The sequence below is a fragment of the Heterocephalus glaber genome, unplaced genomic scaffold, assembly GCF_053883595.1.
Source record: "Heterocephalus glaber isolate CG9 unplaced genomic scaffold, H.glaber_assembly_v1.0 deba00001788, whole genome shotgun sequence".
Lineage (NCBI taxonomy): Eukaryota > Metazoa > Chordata > Mammalia > Rodentia > Bathyergidae > Heterocephalus > Heterocephalus glaber.
The window spans coordinates 1,970,820-1,995,523 of record NW_028258471.1 but is presented as its reverse complement, the minus strand read 5'-3'; the positions used below and the strand labels follow the sequence as shown (position 1 = coordinate 1,995,523).

The following is a 24,704-nucleotide window of genomic DNA, read 5'->3' as shown; positions in this document are numbered from 1 at the left end:
GTAGATTCTGATGTGGTAGGTCTAGCAGGGAGCCTGAACTCCTACCTAGTGAGCTCCTAAATGATGAACTACATTGCTGCCTATGGGATTACATTTGAGTAATACTGCCCAAGAGGGTATCTAACTATTTTTAAATGATTAGTTACAGATGACCCTTCCTCCTTAATAAGAAACCTGAAGACAAGCAACATCAGATAACCTACTTTCTTTACCCTCCCCTCAAAAAGAAAGAAAATTTCTTTGCCCTTTTCTAAGATGGGAAGAAGGACTTCTTAGAATGGGAAAATTCTATGAAATATTGTGCATAAAGTTCTTTGGAGTCCCCAAACCTGGTAATGACTCCCCCCTAAATGTCTTTGGTGGTGGTACTATTATCATATTATTTTGCCACTTAGTATCAGTGGCTATATAGAAGGAGATGGGGACAAAATATATCAAAGGAAAATAGAAGAGTGGGCCAGAATTGCCTTTTTGTGTCCTTGGTACTTGACACTAGATATAGTCTTCATTAGTGTGGACAGAAAAAGACTTTTCAGTTTCTACCACAAATAACAGAAACCTTGGATCACAATGTTGTTAAACACAATAAGCATTCCAAATCCAAACTCATGATTGTTTATACTTATCAATTTAAATTTATGAAATAAATGTAAAACGGCCTCAATACAATATTTTGACTGTCTTCATTGCTTTTAATTAAATAAAGGAAAGTGTATTGTGCTCAACAAGGATATCACATTCCTGTCCCTGGATTCACCCCATGGTGTTTCGTAAACTCCCTCCAAGTGGCAGCCCTTTAACTTGGATTTACAGCCTCAGCTACAACAAACCAGAGAGTGCTGAGCATTCTCAAGGCCAAATCCTAGCTCACAGCTCTTTTCATCAAGGAAAAACAAGTGATCATTCTCGTTCTCACCAAAAACAATTTGCTAACCCATCATCTGCCCAGAAAACAAATGGAAAATAAAATACAACCAACAGTCTTTCAGTGTATCTCTTAGATAAATGTTCAACTCCCCCGAACAAGCGGGTGGGGGTACATGCCGAGATGACACTTTAATATCCATGTAACAGCCCCATGCACAGTGGTAGAATGAACTCATATAATTCCAGTCAATTCAGGTGAGAAACAGATCTGTCAAGCTGGCAGTTTGGCATTGTCCAGACTCCAAAGGAGTTTGACTAACTTTTATTTTTTTATTTTTTTATTAATCAATTGCTTTATTTGGCCTTATATAAAGATAGCACATTTCACTCAACATTCCACTTGTTCACTGGCTCTTCTAGACAACAAATATTTGTTGTGCATGTATTTTATACTTGTAGTAGTCTAGGTCTTATCTAGATGGCAGTGGACAGAACAAAGTCCCCTTCCTTATGGTGCTTACTTTTTGGTGAACTTATAGGTTACACATTCACATTCACCTAGTGAGGGTATGTTCTTCTTCTTTTATCTAAATGTCATTGTTTTATATAAATTGGCATTTGAATAGTCACAGACAATAGTTATCATTCTAAGAAGAGTGCATCAAAATGTTTGTGGTCTCTATGTCCCTGTTAGACGGAGACTTGTGTTTACTGCTGTCTGTTTCATTAACCATACAAACATAAAAGAAAAAAATTGACTGATTTAGGTAAAAACAAAATCAGAACTACTTTTCTCTAAGCCACGTATTTTTCTTACAGTTACAGCAGGTTTACCATGACTTGTGGGTGCTGATTGTCAATCATTTTGTCTCTCTGACACTGTTACCTTAAGGACAAGGATCTAAATTCTGAGGTAGGCTCCACACAACACACATTGTAAAATGATTTTAATAAAACAAAACCTTATGAGACTAGACCTACTTATATTTTTAAAAAGATAATAATATAAGTTTAATATTCTTGATTAAAGAAAAATTTATGTTTGCTGTAAGATGAAAATAATATAGAAATGTATAACCTGAAAGTACTATTTATACAGAATTATAATATTTATTGGTCTAAGTAATCAATCCATTAGTAGCTTATATAGTCATCCCTTATGCATCCATGAGTGACTGGCTCCAAGATCCCTGCAGATACCCAAATCCATGGATGCTCAAGTCCCTTATATAAAATAGTGCAGTATTTGCACAACCCATATGCATTCTCCCATATATGGTAATCATCTCTAGATTACATACAATACCTAATATAATATAAATGCTATGTAAATGATTGTTATATTATAATGTTTAGGTAATAATGACAAGAAAAAAGTATGAATTTATTCAGGACAGAGGCTATTTTTGTCAAATGTTTTCAATCTGTCTTTGATTGACTCCCCAGTGAAGAACCCACACATACAAAAAATGACCATACATGGTTATAGAACACTGATCAGTAGCATCAGTTTGCTTGGCTGCCTAGAATCTTCCTTATTCATAGTAACATCAGCAGCTTCTAGAATAACAATGAATATATTCAAAACTAACTTCAAAAGAGAGCATCCAATGTTGAATACAAATTCCACTTACAAGCATGGGTCATAGAATATGCATTTACAGCTAGCATCAGAGTCATCCTGAAGAAAACAGAGCAAGACATCACCATCCATTTGAGGTAATCACAGGATGTCAGGAGCAGAACCTCACAGATCACCCCCAGGGCAGTGGGGAGGGCAGGAGGAGATTGTAAACAAGTCCCCATGTGAATTCTGAAACACACTCACGCTTCAAAAATCACTGATTTAGCCCAGCTTTGTCATTTCAGAAACAGGAAACTGAGGTTGGTGCGAGTTAAGAAATGTGTTAAGTCCCCATACAAGGTGTGCAGAGGTTGGATCATAACACAGGGTTCTGAGTTCTGATCTGCTCTTTTTCCTCTTGCAGCAAGCCACGTTAGAAGGCACCTTCTGTACATTAGTGCAGAGCAGCTCGGCTGTGATGTGCTCTCCGAAGGTAGGGATCAAACAAGTCTCTCTTGTACCAGAGCCTCTCATTCTAACAAAAGAACCTCAAATGTTTGGGATATTAGTAGTAGATTTTTGCTGATATGGGTTTTTGCTTTTGGAATGTAGAGGAAAGTTTCATACTTAAATAAAAGTATAATTATTACTTGGTGACCTAGCAAGCATGTACATTTTGAAGTTTAGACCAAGAGAAAATAGCAGTTGGATGTCACACGCCATCCGCCACACAGGCCGCAGTGGTGGCTTGGAGTCCTATTGGTCATGTGAAGTGAGTGACTCGCGGATGGGATGTTTGAGAGAGGGACTCCAAGTGTGCTTGGCCCTGAGTCGGGGACAATGTGTCACTTCCAGTGCTTTTCGCTCTGGCTGAGTCATGACACAGTCACCAGAGAATCCAAAATAATTGTCTGCGTGGCCACGGAAAAGCTGGGAGAAGTGGGTGAAAGGGAGTACATCGTGTCTGCAGTATATTTAGAGCTCTCCGCACATTTATCTAAGCGGAAAACTTTGGTCTCAGAGCAAAATTTCCCCGGGAGGGAGCTCTATTGAATATAGCTCACAAGCAACGAAGCTAAAGCTGGCACTTCTGCCAGAAACAGATGAATATCAATGCATTAAACTCTACCTTCTTTTTAAAAAATATCAGAGTTCAGAAAGAACACTTAATAAATGCCCAGCTCTAAAACTATGAAGAGTAATCTTTCTTCTGATAGATCCTTGGTGTAGTATTGGGCAAGAATACAGATACAAATCATAGGAAGCTTATTCTATTATTACTATTTGTAAAATTACAGTGCTCTTCAGGGTTCATGTATTATTCTTAAAAATCACAAATGATATTAATCAACTCTCACTACTTCCCAAACACTGTGTTACTTGCTTTTTTCTCAGTAATCTTACTGAATCTTCAGAGAAGTCTATTACATTGGTAGAGTTTTGTTTTGTGTGTGGGGTTTTTTTTTTTTTTTTTTTGGTACTGGGGATGGAACTCAGGACCTTGCACTTTCAAGGCAAGCAGCAGAACCACTGAGCTAAATCCCTGGCTCTACATTGGTAGAGTTTTACATCTGGGCACATGGAGACTTGGAGAGGTTAAGGACAGTCTGAAGGCCCTCAAGACTAAGAGACAAAGCTGAAATTCAACCCTAAATGTATGTACCAACAGAGTCTGTGCTTTCAAGCTCCCATTCAATTCCCATTCTAACCCACAGACCTGAAGGACACGTATGATTTAGGCTGTATCTTGGGGCCAGGGATGTAGCTAAGTGGTAGAGCATGTGCTTAGCATGTTCGAGTCCCTGGGTTCAATCCTCAGCACCCAAAATAGATGCAAATAAGAAATTGGTAATCTAGATATGTGTACAACTTTAGCAAAAATTAATTAATGAGATCTTGTGTGAGTCAAATTCTGGATCATTCCAAACTGGAATTCCCCTAATGATATCACAAAAGAGCCTCTGATGACCCAAAGAAGAATCACACTGGAAGTTTCCACAAATGCCAACTCTCTCCTTGGAGTTGAGTAAAGGTAGATTGAGTAGTAGCAAATTAGACTAAAATAGCTGATGGGTTTTTTTGGTCAGGTAGCCGAATCTCCCCCTACCCCTGGCATCCACCAAATAATTCTCTCATGGCAACAACTTCACAATGTAAATGGAAATGTTGAATATATATTTTTTTCTTCATAAGGAAAATAGCATATCTCCATCTCTTTAGTCTCGGGCTCCAGTGAACACCCACTGGATGTAGCCTCACCACCTTTTGCCTTACTTGTCTTCAGTCATAATGACTGTTGTCATTTGTTTCACACTGCATCTGACGCTTTAATTCAATAACCAAAAATAGAGCATGTTCTGTGCTGTTGTCTTAATTAGGCATAGCATTAAACACATGTCAAGGAGAAATGAAACCGAAAGAATCAAGTCAAGATCACAGCCCTAAATTTTTTCTGGGGTCACAGTTGCTGATAAATGATACAAAATGCACAAGATAATTGGTCCTAGTTATCTTTTGACCCAAAGATCTATGAGAAGGGGGTGACAAGTGTAGGGATAGGGGAGCTGAACACCGCTTGCCACTGCTATTTGAATCATTTTGCACCCTTAAGCACCCCAACCCTAATCCTGCCGCTTATATTTGCTCACTTTATGGTGATTCTAAGGAGAGTGTTTTGAAGAAAGGAGAAGGAAGAAAGAGGTCTGACAAATGGAACAAACCCTATGCAACTGTCTAGTTCTACCATATTTTCTCATCCTCATTAAGATGCTGCTTTGGTTTCATCTAAAGATGAATTACTTGATAGCGGTGAATGCATAATCTGGCCAAATTCATTTAAAAATAAATGTCCAACTATTTTTATTATACTCCTCACATCCCAGGAGGTCTCAACCAGCAAATTTCATAGAAATAAATATTTCAAAATATATGTCTCTAGCCCACTCAACACCTTCTGAATTAAATTGTTACTATTAGTAAAAATGCGTAGACTTTCAGAGTGGCCTCGCTGACCTATTTTTGATAACACAATCTTGGCTCCTTCCACACTGGCCATAATGAGTTCTTGGTAACATTACCCTTTCTGATGAATTTAACAGAAGCATGTTAGACTTTCAGAAACTGGTGGTGTGTAAGCTTGACTGGTTTGCTCAGTCCAATTTGGCACTTGGAAAACCAGGCACTGCGTGAACATTTTTTAATTGTATCTCTGGCTTAGATTTTCACTCTTACTGACACAAACAATCAATCTTAATCCTCCCATTTCTAGTTGCATGTTGTTTTCCAAAATTAAAGCTATATGCCCCCAAATTTTTGCCCTCTTTTGTGTGGCAGATGATACTTTCCATCAACAGTGAATAATAAACTTGCATTTGGCCCATATGTAGCACCTGAATACATAAATCCCCACATGCAGTACTATTTCAAATTGACATTCTTATTCTTTTTCCCCTTCCTACTTCAGTGATGCAGAATATCAGTCACAATTTAAGAGCCCTCTTTTGAAATAGAAAGAAAAGAACAAGAGAAGAGTACCTAGAGCCAGACACAATGCAACAACAACACCGCCCCCCTCCCCCATGAAAACCATAGTTCTTAACAGATACCCTGAGAAGGTTCCCAGGACACAGTGCTGAGGAGGGGTGAACCATCCAGTGGGACCCATCCTATACCTCAGTGGCTCCCAGCTAACTGTGCCACATTATCTGTATCAAAATTCAGATACAACGAAGTGTCCTCTAACCCTAATGCAATTCTGCTTCCTATTCTGCCAGCCTCAGATGTGCAAAACATTGGTATTCTGGTTATTTTTTTAAGTTATAAGCTTAAATTTGGGCCACTTATCAGTCATACCCTTCGATTAAGGACTACATATAGTAAGGGATTACCTGTTGGAAGACGCCCAGGGTAGCCTCCATCCCAGGGACTTGGAAACAAAGTAGAAAGGATTACGTGGGTGACTTACCAGCTCCTGGGTCTGGATGGCTGCAGCAGCCCCTCCGCTCTACCTGGTCCCTGGCTCTCTCTGTCTCTGTCCCTCTCCCTCTCTCTCCCTCTCTCTTGTGTACAGATTGCAGGGAACTTAAAGAACTAGCAGGGACAGTGTTTCATATGACTTAAGAAGGAGAACAGGAACAATACTTCGTTCTCTTTTTCTCAGATGAGTACCTTCAGGAAGAAGGAAGGAAGGGAGGGGAGAGGGAGGAAGTCAACAACCCTTTGCTTTCCTGAAAAAAAATAAGGAAACAGAAGATAGACATCTCATTTTCTCTTAAACAAAATGTTGGAAGGGGTAAAAAAAAAGAAAGAAACTTTGAAAAAAAAAAAAAAAGGAATTCTTCAAATATGCTCTCTGCCCTGGGAGCTTTAAAGAGATGAAAATGCCTTAGTGGCCTGTCCTGTCCAAACAAATAGTGTTCCAAAAAGGCAAGCTCTCTCTCCTGAGTGTGCAGCCTCTGATATCTGGTTTGCAGAACTGATACAGGCAAAAGGGAACAGATCATGTCATGTTGACTCTGAGGAGGGGAACGTTGGGTCCATTGTGCTAACTGAAGTAAACCTGCAGCCTGGGCGACAGAGCATCGTGATGGCTCAGCCAGGACTTCTGCCTTCTCTTAGGCCCTTGGAAAATCAGCATTGCCTCAATTCCTCAGCTAACTCCAGATCCTTAGAGTTCTCCCAGGATCCAATAGCAGATTTATGCACTGGTCACTGAGCTTTGTGCAATAGATCAAACCCAGCTTCCATCTTTGCTAATGGATAAAAAAGGGAAAGAAGCCTCTTTGCACAGCACTGCCAGGCACAGCTATCTCAGAACTATTGTTCATATTCCCCTGTCCTTTACATTCCTAAGGCTCCATGGATGTAGTCACCGCTGGAAAACTGGAAGGCAATTGCTAATCTGTTTCTAAAATATACTGTGAAAAAATGAAGAGAACATCCTTTACCAAGGTGGGGATGCTGAGAATTCAGGCGGAAGGCATGGGCTGAGCTCTGTGCAGGGATAGTTGTACCTAAGAATACAGTTGGTTTAAATTCTCCAATTTCTTTGTGCCCTTCATTCATCTGGTTATGACCATTGTCACCACAATCAGGAACCAGGAGATACACAGACTTCTGTGGCAGCAGAAGAAAAACCAGCTTTAAGCTCCTTCCTCATTTTACCAAATTGTAAAAAAAAAAAAAAAAAAAGCTACACCTAATTGCAAGAAGGAATGAAGCGAATTCAGGGAAAACATGATTCTTATTCAGTGTCCATGTGAGACTTTAATTAGGTACAAGGATCTATAACATTAAGTATTTAGTCCAAGTTTTCCTCCTATTTCCCACCTTTCTCTATCTATCTATCTATCTGTCTAGCATGTATCTGTAGCTATGTGTAAGTGTCTGAGAAGAAATGTGGTGTAGATATTCAGTAACTTGTGAGAGCCAGTGCAGAGTCCCATTCTTTGCATTGTCCCTGACACCAGCACTGGCACGCCCCTGGATTCCTGCCGTGGGTTACCAGTCCTCATCCACAGAGGAGAACACTGATGACCAGAAAAAGTGTCTGTTCTTTGCCCAAAGCCACACACCTCAGAGGCAAAATTCAGTGTTCGCTTGCACCTTCAGCCCAGCTCCCGCGCTTTGGCCCTCTGCTGGCCTCCACTGGATCCTGCCTTCTTAGGGATGGGAAAGAAAAGAATGAAAACCCAAGAATGCAAGGGAAGAGCAAGGGAGAAGGGAGTGGGGCAGGAGTAGGAGCTGTGGCTTCCAAAGGGACAGCAGGAGCAGGCCAAACACCCTAAGAACCATGGGGCCAGACGTGCCATGGATGCTGGTCAAGAAAGTGGGTCAGTAGGAGTGGGTGAGTGGGGAGCAGCAGGGAAAGGGTGGACACAAGTTGGGGAGAAAGGGGGGGGACAAGAAGTCGTGAAGAGGCTCGGGCTACAGAACCCTTGCAGGATGAAAGCGGCTCTGGTGGCCTGAAGAGCCAACCTACCACACACGGCCCTCCCCATGTCCCTCCTCTGTGCAGCCTCCCAGCCAGCCTGGGCTGGGCCCCAGGGGTCCTGCAAGAGCCCAGAGGATTTCCCTTTCAAGTCTGTGAGAATGTGGGGACTGTCACGTTGAGGCCCTGTTGTTTTATCCAAGCCAGCTGACCCGCCCAGAGTCAGCTTGGACAAGGCATGTCCATTCAGTCTGTATAGCTTTGATTTTTCCACCACAGGAGCACCCAGCTGGGACCTGAGGACACCTACCGGGCTAGCCAGTGGATCCCCACCCCTGCCTCTTCTGGTTGCTCCCCCCAGATTTCTGTGTAACCCAGCTTACCACAGGCAAGGCCTCTCCCTCTTTCCCTGTCTGTGCACTGCCAATTGTGTGAAAAGGCACTCTCTGATACTTGTCAGATCACCCCCTGGGTGTCAGCAGCTGAACTGCCTCAGACCCTCCCACTTGGCTTCAAGGCCACCCAAGCTCCTGCTCACTCCTGGTCACTAAGAGCGAAGAGAACAGATTTTTTTTTCCCTTACATTCTTTTATTGGTACATTGTAGGTATACAACACAATTACATTTCTCATTGGGAATTGTACCTTTACATAATGCATCTTGGTTCTTAGTTTTTCCCCATTCCCAGCCCTCCTTTCACCCCCTCTACCCTTCCCTATTTACAAAGACTTTGTTTCCATTTTTTCCATTTCTCATAATTTTTCCTTTCCCTTCTTTCCTTTCCTCTACCCCTCCTAGTTCCCCTACCCATTTGGACTTTTTCTTCCTATTATGCATTATCAATTATTCATTTTAATCACTGGCACATTTTAGGTATACAGTATAATGACATTTACCATTGGAAATTTGCACCTTTACATAATCACTCTTGGTTCTTATTCTTTCCCCCTTCCCCTGCCCTCCCTTCAACCCCTCCATCCCTCCCAATTTACAAAGACTTTGTTGACATTTTTTCATTTTCTCATATTAATTCCATTCCTTTCTTTCCTTTCCCCTACCCCTCCCATTTCCCCTTCCCCTTTGCCCCCTTTCTTCCTATTTCACATTATCTATTATACCTTTTAGTCCTTATTTACACTTTCAGTTTTTCACACTAGAGAAACTACTCAGTATTTACACATGTGTGTCCTATTTATTTCACTTAAGAGTATTGCCTCAGAGAGGGGTCCCTGGTTACAGGGGACCCACCCCATCCAGCCCGCACCCCTGGCAGTGATCCACGTAGCAGCGCGGGTGGCTGCAGGACTCCTCCCCCCACTCCACCTCCTGGCTGTACTGCCACCTGGTTCCACACTACAAAGACACAGGGCACACTGGACCACCAGGCAACCATACTGGGTAAGTTGGAGGGTTCATCACCTCCCATCGGTACCTGGACTATCTTCAGGGGAAGGGCAGCTGGAACCTGCAGTACAATCCTGCAGAGCTCAACCCTACAGGAGGACAGGGAGCTCAACTTGGGACTTGCAGCCAGAAATCTGCCTGAATCTCATGGGTCTGTAACTGGCTTGCTGAGACTCATTGACTTATATCTGCCCAGGGCTGCCCACATTGTTTATTGTGACAGAAGAGACATACGCTGAAGGAGGCCCTTCATTTTCATTTTTATTTTTTATTTCCAAAATTAGTATTATTGGTTTGGGGTTTTTTTACCCCCTCTTATCTTTAATTTTTTTCCTACTCTTTGCAAATTTTTGTTTTTCCTTCCTTTCCCCCCTTTCTTTCTTTTCTCTTTCCTTTCTCTCTCTCTTACACTCACTCTTTTGCTGTCCCACATTGTTTGTCTCATTTTTGTTCCTGTTCTCGCCCTCATTTGGATTTCCTCTTTATTTTTCTATTATTCTCTTTTTCCTTCTCTTGCCTTTGTCCTCTAGCCTCACTGCTAACCTTGCCCTATCCTTCTACCTATCTATCCCTCCCTCCCCAACTCCTTCTAACTCCCCATCCTGAAGGGTAAAGTTGTTATATTGAAGAGTTTATTCACTATAAACATATGCTGGGTTGGTCCTCAATTTTGATTTAATTCACACAGTTAGAGGTGATAGATTAATAACTACCACAAGATGTCATTTTCTAAGATGTACTTGATGCTATAGTGTGGCTGATTGTATCACTTGGGCTAAGGTGTTGTTATTGACCTAGGCAGTGGTTCTTCCTAGTATAATGAAAATGAGATAGCCTCAGAGTCTTTAGAGACTCAAAACCTAAAGACCAGCTATATCTGGAAGACACCACTGAGAAGCAATCATTCCATAAGGGTTCTAATTAGAAGCAACAAAGATACATACAATAAGCAATTTTGAAGTATCAACCCAGGAGTTAAAAGAAGGACGGTACCAAAAACAAAAATGAGAAGACATTTAAGCAAGGCACAAACTCAGACTTCCACCCCACCAAGGGTAAACCCTGGGGGAAATGAGGTGGAAAAGTCCGATAATCAACCAACTGGATACCCTGAACTGATAGCACAGGAAGTAACAAAAGAGACGAATGAGGCTCTAGAAAAATTCAAAACAGAAAAAATCTCCCAGATATCTACAGAGTTTGTGAACAGAGTGAAAGACATGATTAGAGGCTCTAGAACAGAAACAGATAAAAAAAATAGATGAGCTCAGAAACATGCTGGAAGCCACGAATATCCAGCATAAGAAAGAAATGGAAATCATGATAGCCCAACATAAGAAAGAAATGGAATCCATGAAACAGATTCAAACAGATATTCAGGAGATTAAAAACTCCATTGAAACTATCCACAGCAGATTAAGGGAATCTGATGATAGAATATCAGATATAGAAGACAGGATCATGGTTAAGGGCCATGAAAACAGAGATTTCTTAAAATTAGTAAGGGACCACAAGAAATCAATCCAGCAGCTACTAGACAATGCAAAGAAGAATAACATAAGACTGATAGGATTCCATGAAAAAACAGGAGAAAGTACAATTGACTTAAAAAAACTGTTCACAGAAGTAACAGTGAAAAACTTCCCAGACAGAGGTAGAGAATTGGACATACAGATAAGTGAGGCATATAGAACTCCAACTAGCCATGATCAAAAAAAATCTACATCTAGATATACAATAGTCAAGATCCCAGAAACCCAGCAGAAGAACAAAATCCTACAAGCAGTTAGAGAAAAGAAACAAATCACCTACAAAGGAAAGCCCATCAGAATCACAGCAGACTTCTCAACACAAACCCTCAAGTCAAGGAGAGCCTCCAGTGAAGTATTTCAAGCCCTAAAAGAAAATAACTTCCAACCTAGACTGTTGTATCCTGCAAAATCATCTTTCAAAATTGATGGGAAAATTAGATACTTCCATGACAAAGAACACCTCAGAAATTTCATGAACACCAAACCAGCACTACATGCAATTCTAAACAATATCCTAGAAAAAGACAATGAAGGTCACAACTCCATGAGGCCCAACAGAGGGAAGCCACCAGGCAAGGTAAGACACTAAAGGGAAAGGGGAAAAAAAAAGAAATAAAAGAGCCAACAAAAGTAAAACATCATGACAAGAATGAATCAGTATCTGTCAATTATAACCATCAATGTTAATGGCCTCAGTTCACCAATCAAAAGAAATAGACTGGCAGAATGGATTAAGAAGCAAAATCCAACAATATCCTGTATACAAGAAACACACTTAACTCAAAAATAAACTCATAGACTGAAAGTAAAAGGGTGGAAAACAGTTCTCCACACCACAGGAACCCAGAAGAAAGCAGGGGTAGCAATCTTATTTGCAGACAAAGTAGATTTCAAACCAAAACTAATTAAGAGAGACAAAGAGAGTCACTACATCCTTGTGAAGGGAACAGTCCAAGAGGAAGAGATGACAATCCTAAATATATATGCACCAAATATGAATGCCCCCAGATATACAAAACAAATATTAATGGACATGAAAAACCAAACAAGCACTAACACAATTGTAGTGGGGGACCTTAATACCCCACTTTCACAAATAGATCATCTAGACAAAAAATTAACAAGGAAATTCTAGAACTAAACCAAGTTATTGAGCAAATGGACTTAATAGATGTTTACAGAGTGTTCCACCCACAAAATCAGAATACACATTCTTTTCGGCTGCACATGGATCATTCTCCAGAATAGACCACATGCTAGCTCATAGGAAATGTCTAAGTAAATGTAAAAGAACTGAAGTTACCCCCTGTTTATTATCAGACCATATTGCAAGAAAATTGGAGATCAATAACATAAGAAACTGCAAAAGCCCCACAAACACATGGAAACTGAATAACACCCTCCCGAACAACCAAGGAGCCACAGAGGAAATTAAAGAAGAAATTAAACAGTTTCTACAAGTAAATGATAATGCTAGTATGACATACAGCCATCTGTGGGACACAATGAAAGCAGTTCTACATGGGAAATTCATAGCAGTGAATTCCCATATTAGGAAAACAGGGAGAACTCAGTTAAATAACCCAATGCAGAACCTCAAGCTCCTAGAAAAAGAAGAGCATAACAAACCCAAAGTTTGTACAAGAGAGGAAATTATAAAGATCAGAGCAGAAATCAATGCAATGGAGACTAAGAGAATGATACAAAAAAAATCAATGAATCAAAGAATTGACTTTTTGAAAGAATAAATAAAATCGACAAACCTTTAGCCAATCTTATCAAAAAAAGGAAAGAATAGCTGCAAATCCATGCAAGTAAGAATGAAAAAGGTCAAGTCACAACAGATTCAATGCAAATCCAGAGGATCATCAATACCTACTTCGAGAACCTGTACTCTAATAAAATGGAAAACACAGAAGAAATGGACTGATTCCTAGATATATATGAATTGCCAAAGTTAAATGAAAAAGATATAGAAATTCTAAAAACCCCAATTACAATGAGTGAAATTGAAAATGTAATAAAAAATTTACCAACAAAGAAAAGCCCAGGTCCTGATGGCTTCACTGCTGAATTCTACAAGACATTTAAAGAAGAACTATTGCCATTACTCTTTAAACTCATCAAGGAAATTGAAAGGGAAGCAAGGCTTCCAAATTCAATCCTGGAAGCAAGTGTTACTTTGATTCCAAAACCAGGGAAAGACCCAACCCAAAAAGAGAACTACAGGCCAATCTCCCTAATGAACATAGATGCAAAAACCCTCAACAAGATACTGGCAAACAGAATACAGAGGGCCATCAAGAAGATCAAACACCCTAACCAAGTGGGATTTGTCCCAGGGATGCAAGGATGGGTCAACATTCGTAAATCAGTGTAATACACTCTATTAACAGAGTCAAGGACAAAAACCATATGATCATCTCAATAGATGCAGAAAAGGCATTTGAAAAAAGTCCAACACCCATTCATGATAAAAACCCTACAGAAAATTGGAATAGAAGGTTTTTTATCTCAACCTGATTAAGGCTGTCTATGAAAAACCAACAGCCAACATCATACTAAATGGTCAAAAACTCAAAACTTTCACACTAAAATCAGGAACAAGACAAGGATGTCCACTATCACCACTCCTATTCAATATACTTCTGGAAATATTAGCCACAGCAATTAGAAAAGAGAAAGAAATAAAAGGAATAAAGATAGGAAAGGAAGAAGTTCAACTGTCATAATTTGCTGATGATATGATACTTTACATAGAAGATCCAAAAAAATGTTGCCGAAAGACTTCTCGACTTAATTGACAGATTCAGGAAAGTAGCTGGATACAAGGTCTACACGCAAAAAAAAAAAATAGCCTTCTTGTACACAAATAACAGACTCACTGAGAGAGAAATTAGGGAAATAATTCCTTTTGCAATAGCATCCAAAAAAATGAAATATCTGGAAATCAGTCTAACAAAGGAAGCAAAAGACCTCTACTCCGAAAACTACAGCACTCTGAAAAAAGATCAAAGAGGATACAAGAAAATGAAAAGACATTCCTTGCTCCTCAGTAGGAAGAACTACTATAGTGAAAATAGCCATACTTCCAAAACTACTATATAGATTCAATGCAATGCTGATTGAAATTCCAACAATATACTTCACAGAACTAGAGAAAACAATCCAAAAATTCATTTGGAACCAAAAGAGACCTAGGATAGCAAAAGCAATTCTAATCAACAGAGACATGGCAGGGGGTATCACAATCCCCAACTTGAAACTATACTACAAAGCTACTGTGATAAAAACAGCACGGTACTGGCAAAAGAACAGACCTGAGGATCAGTGGAATAGATTAGAAGATGCAGAAGCAACTCCAGACATACTTAGCCACCTCATCTTTGACAAAGGACCCAACCACCCTCATTGGAGGAAAGATAGCCTAATTGATAAATGGTGTTGGAAAGACTGGATTTCACCTGCCGAAGATTAAAACTAGACCTATATCTCTCACCTTTCACTAAATTAAGATTGAAGTGGATTAAAGATCTAAATATTAAAACAGAAACACTAAACTTGCTGGAAGATAAGTTAGGTAGAACTCTTGAAGACATTGGCATAGGAAAAGGCTTTAGGAACAAAACCTCAGTAGAACAAGAACTAGCAGAAAGAATCAACAACAGGGATCTCATCGTATTAAAAAGCTTCTGCACTGCCAAAGAAACCATCAACAGAGCTAACAGACAACTTACAATGTGGGAAAAATTTTTTAGCAGCTGTATCTCAAACAAAGGACTACTGTCTAGAATATATAAAGAACTGAAAAAAATCAGACCCCCCCCCCAAATTCAAAGACCCAATTCAAAAATGGGCATCTGAAATGAACAGACATTTCTCAGAACAAGAAGTAAAAGCACCAAACAAATATATGAAAAAATGTTCAACATCACTGGTCATTCGAGGGATGCAGATGAAAACAACACTAAGATTCCACCTTAACCCAGAAAGAATAGCTGCTGTCAAAAAATCCACCAATAACAAATGCTGGTGGGGGTGTGGGGAGAAAGGAACCCTTCTCCATTGCTGGTGGGAGTGCATGCTGGTGCAACCACTGTGGAAATCAGTATGGAGATACCTCAACAAACTAGGAGTAAAGGTTCCATTTGACTCAGCTATTCTCTTGCTAGGTATCTTTCCCAAAGAATTAAAAGAATCATACCACAGCGATATATGTCCAACCATGTTTATACCGGCACAGTTTGTAAGAGCTAAAGCTTGGAAGCAGCCCAAGTGCCCATCAACTGGACACTGGATAAAGAAGATGTGGGTTTTTTTTTTTTAATAAAATGGAGTACTACTCAGCCATAAAGAACAAGAAACTAGAGTCATTTATAGCTAAATGGATGCATATGGAGGCCATACTCTTAAGTGAAATAAATAGGACACGCATGTGTAAATCCCGATTAGTTTCTCTAGTGTGAGAAACTGAAAATGTAAATGAGGGTTAAAATGATTAAAATGAATAACTGATAATTTGAAATAGGAAAAAAGGTCCAAAGAGGTATGGGTGAAGGGAGGGGAAGGGGAAAGGAAAGAAGGGAAAGGAAAAATTATGAGAAAAGGAAAAAAAAATGGAAATGAAGTCTATGTAAATAGGGAAGGGTGGAGGGGGTGAAGGGAGAACAGGAAATGGGGAAAAAATAAGACTCAACATACATCATGTACAGGTACAAACACTCAATGATAAATGTAAACATACCGTATACCTAAAATGTATCAATAAAAGAAATTCAGAATAAAAAAAAGAGTATCTCCTCAATGTGCATCCATTTAGCTATAAATATCTCTAATTTCTCATTTCTTATGGCTGAATAGTACTCCATTTTATTTTAAAAACCACATTTTCTTTATCCAGTCTCCAGTTGATGGGCATTTGGGCTGCCTCCAAGTTTTAGCTATTACAAATTGTGCCAATATGAACATGGGTGGACATATATCACTGTGGTATGATTTTTTAATTCTTTGGGGAAGATACCCAGCAGGGGAATAGCTGGGTCAAATGGGACTTCCAGTCCTAGTTCTTTGAGGTATCTCCAAATTGGTTTCCACAGTGGTTGCATCAGTCTAAACTCCCACCAGCAGTGGAGCAGGGTTCCTCTTTCCCTACAGCCCCGCCAGCATTTGTTATTGGTTGATTTCATGATAGCAGCCATTCTTTCTGGAGTAAGGTAGAATCTCAGCATTGTTTTCATTTGCATCTCTTGAATGACCAGTGATGTTGAACACTTTTTCATATGTTTATTTGCTATTTCTACTTCTTTGTCTAAGAAATGTCTGTTCATTTCAGATGCCTATTATCAGATTGGGTCTTTAAATTTGGGAGGTCTGATCTTATTAAGTTCTTTATAGATTCGAGATAGTAGGCCTTTGTCTGAGGAAGAGCAGGTGAAGATTTTTTTCCCATATTGTAGGTTGTCTCTTCACACTGCTGGTGGTTTCTCTTGTTGTGTAGAAGCTTTTTAATAAGAAGAGATCCCACTTGTTGACTGCGCTAGTTCATGGGCAACTGAGGTTTTATTCATAAAATCTTTTCCTACACCAGTGCCTTCAAGAGTTCTATCCAACCTCTGTTCCAGCCAGTTCAGCATTTCTATTTTAATATTTAGATCTTTAATCCACTTCAATCTTAGTTTAGTGAATGGTGAGAGATATAGGTCTAGTTTTACTCTTTGGCAGGTTGAAACCCAAGTTTTCCAGAGCCATTTATTAACGAGGCTATCTTTTCTCCAGTGAGGGTGTTTGGCTCCTTTGTCAAAGATTAGGTGGCTGAGTATGTCTGGAGTTGTTTCAGTATCTTCTAATCTGTTCCACTGGTCCTCAGGTCTGTTTCTTTGCCAGTACCATGCGGTTTTTATTACAGTAGCTTTGTAGTATAGTTGCAGGTTGGGGATTGTGATACCCCCTGCCATGTCTCTGTTACCTAGAATTGCTTTTGCTATTCTGAGTCTCTTCTTGTTCCAAATGAACTTTTCGTTTGTTTTCTCAAGGTCTATGAAGTATGCTGCTGGGATTTCAATTGGGATTGCATTGAATCTATATAGCAGTTTTGGAAATATGGCCATTTTCGCTATATCGATCCTTCCTACCTAGGAGCAGGGGATGTCTTTCCATTTTCTGATATCCTCTTCAATCTCTCTTTTTAGAGTGCTACAGTTTTCAGAGAAGAGGTCTTTGATTTCTTTCGTTAGGATGATTCCTAGGTATTTCAGTTTTTTGGATGCTATTGTGAAAGGAATTGTTTGTCCTATTTCTCTCTCAGTGAGTCTGTTGTTCGTATACAGAAAAGCTGTTGATTTTTGTGTGTTGACCTTGTATCCAGCTACTTGACTGAATTTGATTATTAAGTCTAGAAGACTTTTGGTGGAGTTCTTGGGGTCTTCTATATAGAGTATCATGTCAACTGCAAATAATGACTATTTGACTTCTTTGTTTCCTATCTTTATTCCTTGTATTTCTTTCTCTTGTCTAATTGCCTCGGCTAATATTTCCAAAACTATATTGAACAAGAGTGGTGACAGTGGACATCCTTGTCTTGTTCCTGATTTTAGTGTGAAGGATTTCAGTTTTTGACCATTTAGTATGATATTGGCTGTTGGTTTTTTCATAGGTGGGTTTTATCAGATTGAGGTAGAGACCATCTATTCCAATTTTTTGTAGGGTTTTTATCATAAATACTTGTTGCATTTTGTCAAATGCTTTTTCTGTGTCTATGGAGATAATGATATGGTTTTTGTCCTCGGCTCTATTGATATAGTGTATTACATTGATTGATTTGTGTATGATAAACCATCCTTGCATCCCTGAGATGAATCCCACTTGATCAGGGTGTGTGATCTTCTTGATGATCTTCTGCATTCTATTTGCCATATCTTATTAAGGATTTTTGCAACTATGTTCATTAGTGAGATTGGCTTATAGTTCTCTTTTTCAGTTAGGTCTTTCTCTGCTTTGGGGATCAAGGCGATGCTTGCTTCCAAGAATGAATTTGGGAGTATTGCTTCCCTTTCAATTTCACTGAAGAGTTTAAACAGTAGTGGGACTAGTTCCTCTCCAAATGTCTTGTAGAATTCAGCAGTGAAGCCATCAGGACCTGGGCTTTTCTTAGGTGGTAAGTTTTTAGTTAACGTTTTCAATTTTATTGGTTGATATTGGGTTGTTTAGAATTTTTAGTTCTTTTTCGTTCAACTTTAGTAATTCATATGTATCTAGGAATCTGTCCATTTCTTCTGTGTTTTCCATCTTATTGGTGTATAGGTTCTTGAAGTAGGTATTGATGATCCTCTGGATTTCTGCTGGGTCTGTTGTCATTTCACCCTTTTCATTCCTAATTGGATGGATTTGGGCCTTTTCTTTCCTTTTTCTGACAAAGTTGGCTCAGGGTTTGTCAATTTTGTTGATTCTTTCGAAGAACCAACTCTTGGCTTCATTAATTCTTTGTATCATTTTCTTAGTCTCCAGTGAATTGATTTGTGCTCTGATCTTTATAATTTCCTCCCTTGTATGAGCTTTGCGTTTGTCCTGCTTTTCTTTTTCTAGAAGCTTGAGTTTCAGCACCAGGTTGTGTAGCTGAGCTAGCTCTGTTTTCCTAATGTGAGTATTTACTGCTATGAATTTCCCTCATAAGACTGCTTTCATTGTGTCCCATAGATTCTTCTATGTTGTATTATCACTGTCATTTAATTGAAGGAACTGTCTGATTTCTTCTTTAATTTCCTCTGTGACCCATTGGTTATTCAGAAGTGTGTTGTTCAAGTTCCATGTGTTTATGAAATTTTTGCAGTTTCTTTTGCTATGGATCTCCAATTTCATCACAATATGGTCTGATAATATACAGAGGATAACTTCAATTCCTTTGCACTTACTTAAACATGTTCTATGAGCTAGTATGTGGTCTATTTTGGAGAACGACCCACGTGCAGCTGAAAAGAATATGTATTCTGATTTTGTGGGGTGGAAGACTCTGTAAACATCTGTTAAGTTCATTTGTTCAAGAGTTCAATTGAGTTCTAGTATTTTATTACTTATTTTTAGTCTAGTTGATCTATCTATTTGTGACAGTGGAGTATTGAGGTCCCCCACTACAATTGTATTAGTGCATATATGACTTTTCATGTCCATTAGTATTTGTTTTATATAGTTGGGTGCACTAGTGTTTGTTGCATAGATATTTATGATTGTCATCTCTTCCTGTTGGATTGTTCCCTTTACAAGGATGTAGTGTCCTTCTTTGTCTCTCTTAATCAGTGTTGGTTTGAAATCTACCTGATCTGCCAAGAGGATAGCTACTCCTGCTTTTTGTGGGGTTCCCGTCGCTTGGAGTATTGTTTTCCACCCTTTAACTTTCAGTGTATGGATTTCTTTTTTAATAAGTGTGTTTCTTGTATATAGCATATTGTTGGATTTTGCTTCTTGACCCATTCTGCTAGTCTATTTCTTTTGATTGATGAATTGAGACCATTAACATTGATAGTTATAACTCATACATATTGACACCATTGGCATGACTTTTTCTTTTTGTTGGATTCTCCCGTTTTACATTTAATTTCTTTTCGCACCTGATTGGTTCATTGTGCTGTGCTTCCTGGGGTTGTGATCCTCATTGTCTGTTCCTAGGATATTGTCTAAAATTTTTTGGAGTGTTGGTTTGGTATTCATGAAGTTCCTAAGGTGCTCTTTGTATGAAAGTATCTTATTTCTCTATCAACTTTGAAAGATAGTTTTGCAGGGTACATCAATCTGGGTTGGAGGCTGTTTTCCTTTAGGGCTTGGAATACATCACTCCCAGCTCTTCTTGCCTTGATGGTTTGCACTGAGAAGTCTGCTCTGATTCTGATGGGCTTTCTTTTGTATGTAATTTGTTTCTTTTCTCTACCTGATTGTAGAACTTTGTTCTTCTGTTGGGTTTCTGGAATCTTAACAATTATATGCCTATGTGTAGATTTTTTTTGATCAAGGCTATTTGGAGTTCCATATGCCTCACTTATCTGTATGTCAAGTTCTTTTACCCTGCTTGGGAAGATTTCTGCCATTACACCTGTGAACAGCTTTTTTATGTCATTTGCACTCTCTCCTATTTCTTCATTGACTCCAATCAGTCTTACGTTTTTCTTCTTTGCATCATCTAGCAGCTGGTGCATTGATTTCTCATGGTCCCTTAAAATTTTGAAGCAATTTTTCTTTTCCTGGTGACTAACTGCAATCTTATCTTCTATATCTGAAATTCTGTCCTCACATTGGCTCATTCTGCTGCATAGACTTTCAATGGAGTTTTTGATCTGGAAATCTGTTTGCATCTGTTTTAGGGATTCCATTTGTTTCCTATGTTGGGATTCTGTCATGTTCCTCAGCACCTCTCTACATTTATTAATCATGTGTTGCACTATGAGCACAATCTCTGCTGTTATCTGAGAAATTATTTCTGATTTCATTTTTTCCAGATCCTCTTTTGTTGCCAGTTCAGGGAGTCCAGGTCTTTGAGTATCAAGAGTGTTCCATCTCATTTCCCTTTGGGGTTGCTTTAGGTGATCTGGAAGTTTGGTTTTGAGGCTTGTTTATGTGTCTTCTCATTTCGACCAGGGGTGGGGGGGTGGGGGCTTGCTGTTGGCACCTTAGCAGCTCACCTCCTCTGAGCTGGGAGTGGTGGAAAGGTGACCCAGAAGCCCCTTCCTCTCAGCTGGGAGCAGTGGAACGGCAGCCTGGGAGCCGGTACCTCTGGGTTGGGAGCAGGGGAACCAAGAAACAATGTTTGTACTGCTGTCACCTGAGGCAGCCATGTGTTGATGTGGAGGTGGCCTTGCGTCTGGCTCCTAGGTAAGCTCCATATTGAATAGCATTTTGTAGAGATAATTTCAGTGGAAAGAGAGGGCTACAGGCCTACAGAACTGCATCATGGGACAAGGAGAAATACCAAGGTAAAGCCAAGGCCATGACCCCTAACATTGAGAACTGGCACCCACACCCAAGATATAAGAGCTCTGCTCAAATTGGATTCACATCTCTAAAGCACCCTACTTTGTATGTCTCCAGCTATGAAGATCCAGGACTCTAGGGCTATCTGTTCACCCCAGGGCAAACTTGATCCCAGGTTGTAGAAGGAAGAGGATTGACATATATATTCAGAAAAGTACACTAAAAAATTATTTGTACAAGTCTATGAGCCTCTCAAAATGAATGTATCTTAGTGGCTAGCACTCAGATCAAGAAACATGACCGAAGACCCTCAGGCCCTTTCTGCCTCTTCTTCTAAGGGGACACTACCTTGACTTCTAACATCTGATTGGGATAAACATCACCTGGATTGGAAGTTACATAAAAAAACAGGGTTGGTTTGTGCTTTCTCAATTTGGGTTTCTTTGCCTCAACATCATACTGTATTTGCAAGATTCATCCCTGCTGCTGTGTGTTTTGGATTTCATTCACCTCCATTGCTGGATAGTATTTCACTCTGAAAACACTGCATTTGTGTCTGTTTTCCAAAAGATGTACGTTTGAGTTGTTTCTAGTTTGGGGCATTCTGTACAATGAACAGGCTGCCAGGTTTATTCCTGCCCCCCTACTCAGTGTTTTCTCGAAAGTCTGATGCAGGATTCATCTTTTCAGGAAGAGGGTCCTGTCCAGTGATTCCCATCTCCTTGTTTGCTTTCCTTTGGCACCTACTTCTTCTCATGTGGATGTAGCCATTGACTTTTAAAAATTCAAATGACTTTGGTTTGAGGACGTGGCTATGCCTTGGAGGTGCTGGCAGAGTTCCCAAGGAGCTTTGAACTGTTGGGAGCGCTGTTCTCACTTTCTGCAGCAGCCTGGACATGCTAGTTCCTGCTAACCCAAGTCATGCTGCCTGGCTCCATCTCCCCTCCAGAGCCTGTGGGGAAGGTGTCCCTCCTCCCTGCTGCAGGCTTTGCACGGACTCGCAGAGTTCCATTTCATTAACGTGAAGGGGGGATGGCCAAGTCCCCAGCCTGAAACTGCTTTGCAACTTCCTTTGTTTCTTTGATTTATTGTCTTCATCTTGCCAAGCCCCAATGTCTTCCAAGTCCCAAATCTCAAAAACATGAGAACATTCATTTCTTTCTTCCTTTCTAGTTCTTTGTTAGCATGGAAAGCTGATGTGAAGGACTCATTTAAACAAGTAACTGAAAAAAGTTTCTTTAATACATCCAGTTTCCTCATTTGACAAATGGGACTAATAACATACCTATTATGTATATAATATTAGGAGTAAATAAGAATAGCTCATATCTTTCTCATACTCAAGTTTTACAACACTTGTAAACATTTCATTTCTTGATTTACCCAATATCACAATGGTCCTGTGAAGTAGTGGCTATTATTATCCTCAGTCCCCTCCATCCTTTTATAGAGAAGAAAACTGAGTCATAGAGATATTATATCACTTCTTCACTATAACCCAATAAGTAAGCTCTTAAACCCAAGAAATTTTGGCCTAGAGCCCTAATTTTTAAACACAGAGCAAACTTGCCATGCCCCCTTGTCACATAATTAAAAACCTAATGAATGGTCCCTAAAAGTGGAAAACATTATGTTTTATAATGTCAAAAAAATGTATATTGGTTAATCATTTAGTGAGAATTTCTTAGGGACCAGAAGGCCCTGTTTTATGAGTGGTTAATGTGATAGTGGATTTTTTTTTTTTTTTGCTAGACAAAGAGAGATACACTAGACAAATCAGGCCTGAATACCTAAGTGGTTACCATGGTAGTCCACACGCAGAGGAGGGAGTCTGGGAGTTTGGAGAATATATAGCATGGTACCCAATCTGGATGAGAGGGGTGGCTGCTCTCTAAGGAAACCCACAACATATCTCATTTCCCAGTCTTCTGGGGTTCAAATTATACCAGGGGTCAGGCTTCTCCCTTCTTCAGACCCATTGCCATATCATCCAGTCTCATTTAGACTATATTTAGATCTTAATGAGCCAAGCAGGTAACACAAATGTATTAGATAAGTGCCTGTATGTAATACAAGAGGGTGTAATGGGACCATGACAGATTGGAGTCATGAACCATCCAAAATGGTTTACAGTCATATGAGAAAATAGGCCTAGAATGACCCAATCTTATTTTTTAAAAAATAAGACAGAAATCTGATTTTTTAAAATGCAGAATCTCTTAATTTTAAAATTTTAGTACTGCAAAATGACTTTTTAAAAGATATTAAAGAATTACTCTTAGTTTTGTTAGATGTGATAAATATACAGTTGCTTTTCTTTAAAAATACCTAGTGAGATATTAGCACATAAGATAATATTAATTTAAAAAGCTACAGTGGCAGTCATCTGATCTGTCTTAAAAAGAAGATAATATTATATCTGCGACTTGTTTTAAAATTCTCTAAAAAGAAAACAAATTATGTGTGTGAAGGGAACTTCACGTGATAGTCTTAGTGTGATAGCCTGTCTTTTAAGAGATGGCCCTTCATTCCACATCCTGTCGCTGTGGATGGGTCTTGGTGATTTGTTCTTCTGGGAGAGAATAAGGCAGAAGTGACAGTATGGGACTTTGGAGGCAAGGTCATAAAAGGCACTAAGGGCTCCCCCTCATTCACTCTTCCTTGGATTGCTTGCTCTATTGTTTTACAAGAACACTCAAATGACCTATGAAGTGGACCACATGGAGAGAAATGGAGCCCCCTGCTAATAGCCCTCTGAGTAAATCATCTTGACAATAAATCATGCAGCCCAATGCAGCTTTCAGATGCCTGAAGCCCTTGTCTCCTTGTGGCTGCAACTCCATAGGAGGTCCTGAATCAAATTGCCCAGCTAAGCAGTTCTGAATTCCTGATCCACAGAAATTAAGAGATAAGTGTTTGTTTGACTTAGTCTGTTTTCTGTTGCTATAACAAAATACCAGAGATTGGAAATTTTACAAAGGAAAGAAGTTTATTATTCTGGAGGCTGGAAAGGCAAGATTAGGCAACCATATTTATTTATTTATTTTTCCTTAAATTCTTTTATTGGTACATTTTAGGTATACAATACATTTACATTTATCATTGGGTATTGTACCTTTACATGATATATCTTGGTTCTTATTTTTTCCCCATTTCCTGTCCTCCCTTCCCTATTTACAAAGACTTTGTTTCCATTTTTTTCATTTTCTCATACTTTTTCCCTTCCCTTCTTTCCTTTCTCCTACCCCTTCAACTTCCCCTACCCCTTTGGACCTTTTCTTCCTATTTCACATTATCAATTACTCATTTTAATCATTATTTACACTTTCAGTTTCTCACACCAGAGAAACTATTTGGTATTTACACATGTGTGTCCTATTTATTTCACTTAAGAGTATGGCCTCAATATGCATCCATTTAGCTATAAATGTCTCCAGTTTCTCGTTCTTTATGG

At 39.4% G+C, this 24,704-nt stretch overlaps 1 protein-coding gene across 1 annotated transcript in view; it reads right to left on the bottom strand.

Moving 5' to 3' along the window:
- The window catches only part of Znf366 (zinc finger protein 366), a 72,950-nt gene extending 66,261 nt beyond the window's left edge, over positions 1–6,689 (bottom strand). The window contains 1 exon segment of the mRNA XM_013068495.3: positions 6,396–6,689. The gene's annotated coding sequence lies outside the window, so the exon portion shown is untranslated.
- Positions 6,690–24,704: the final 18,015 nt, after the last annotated feature.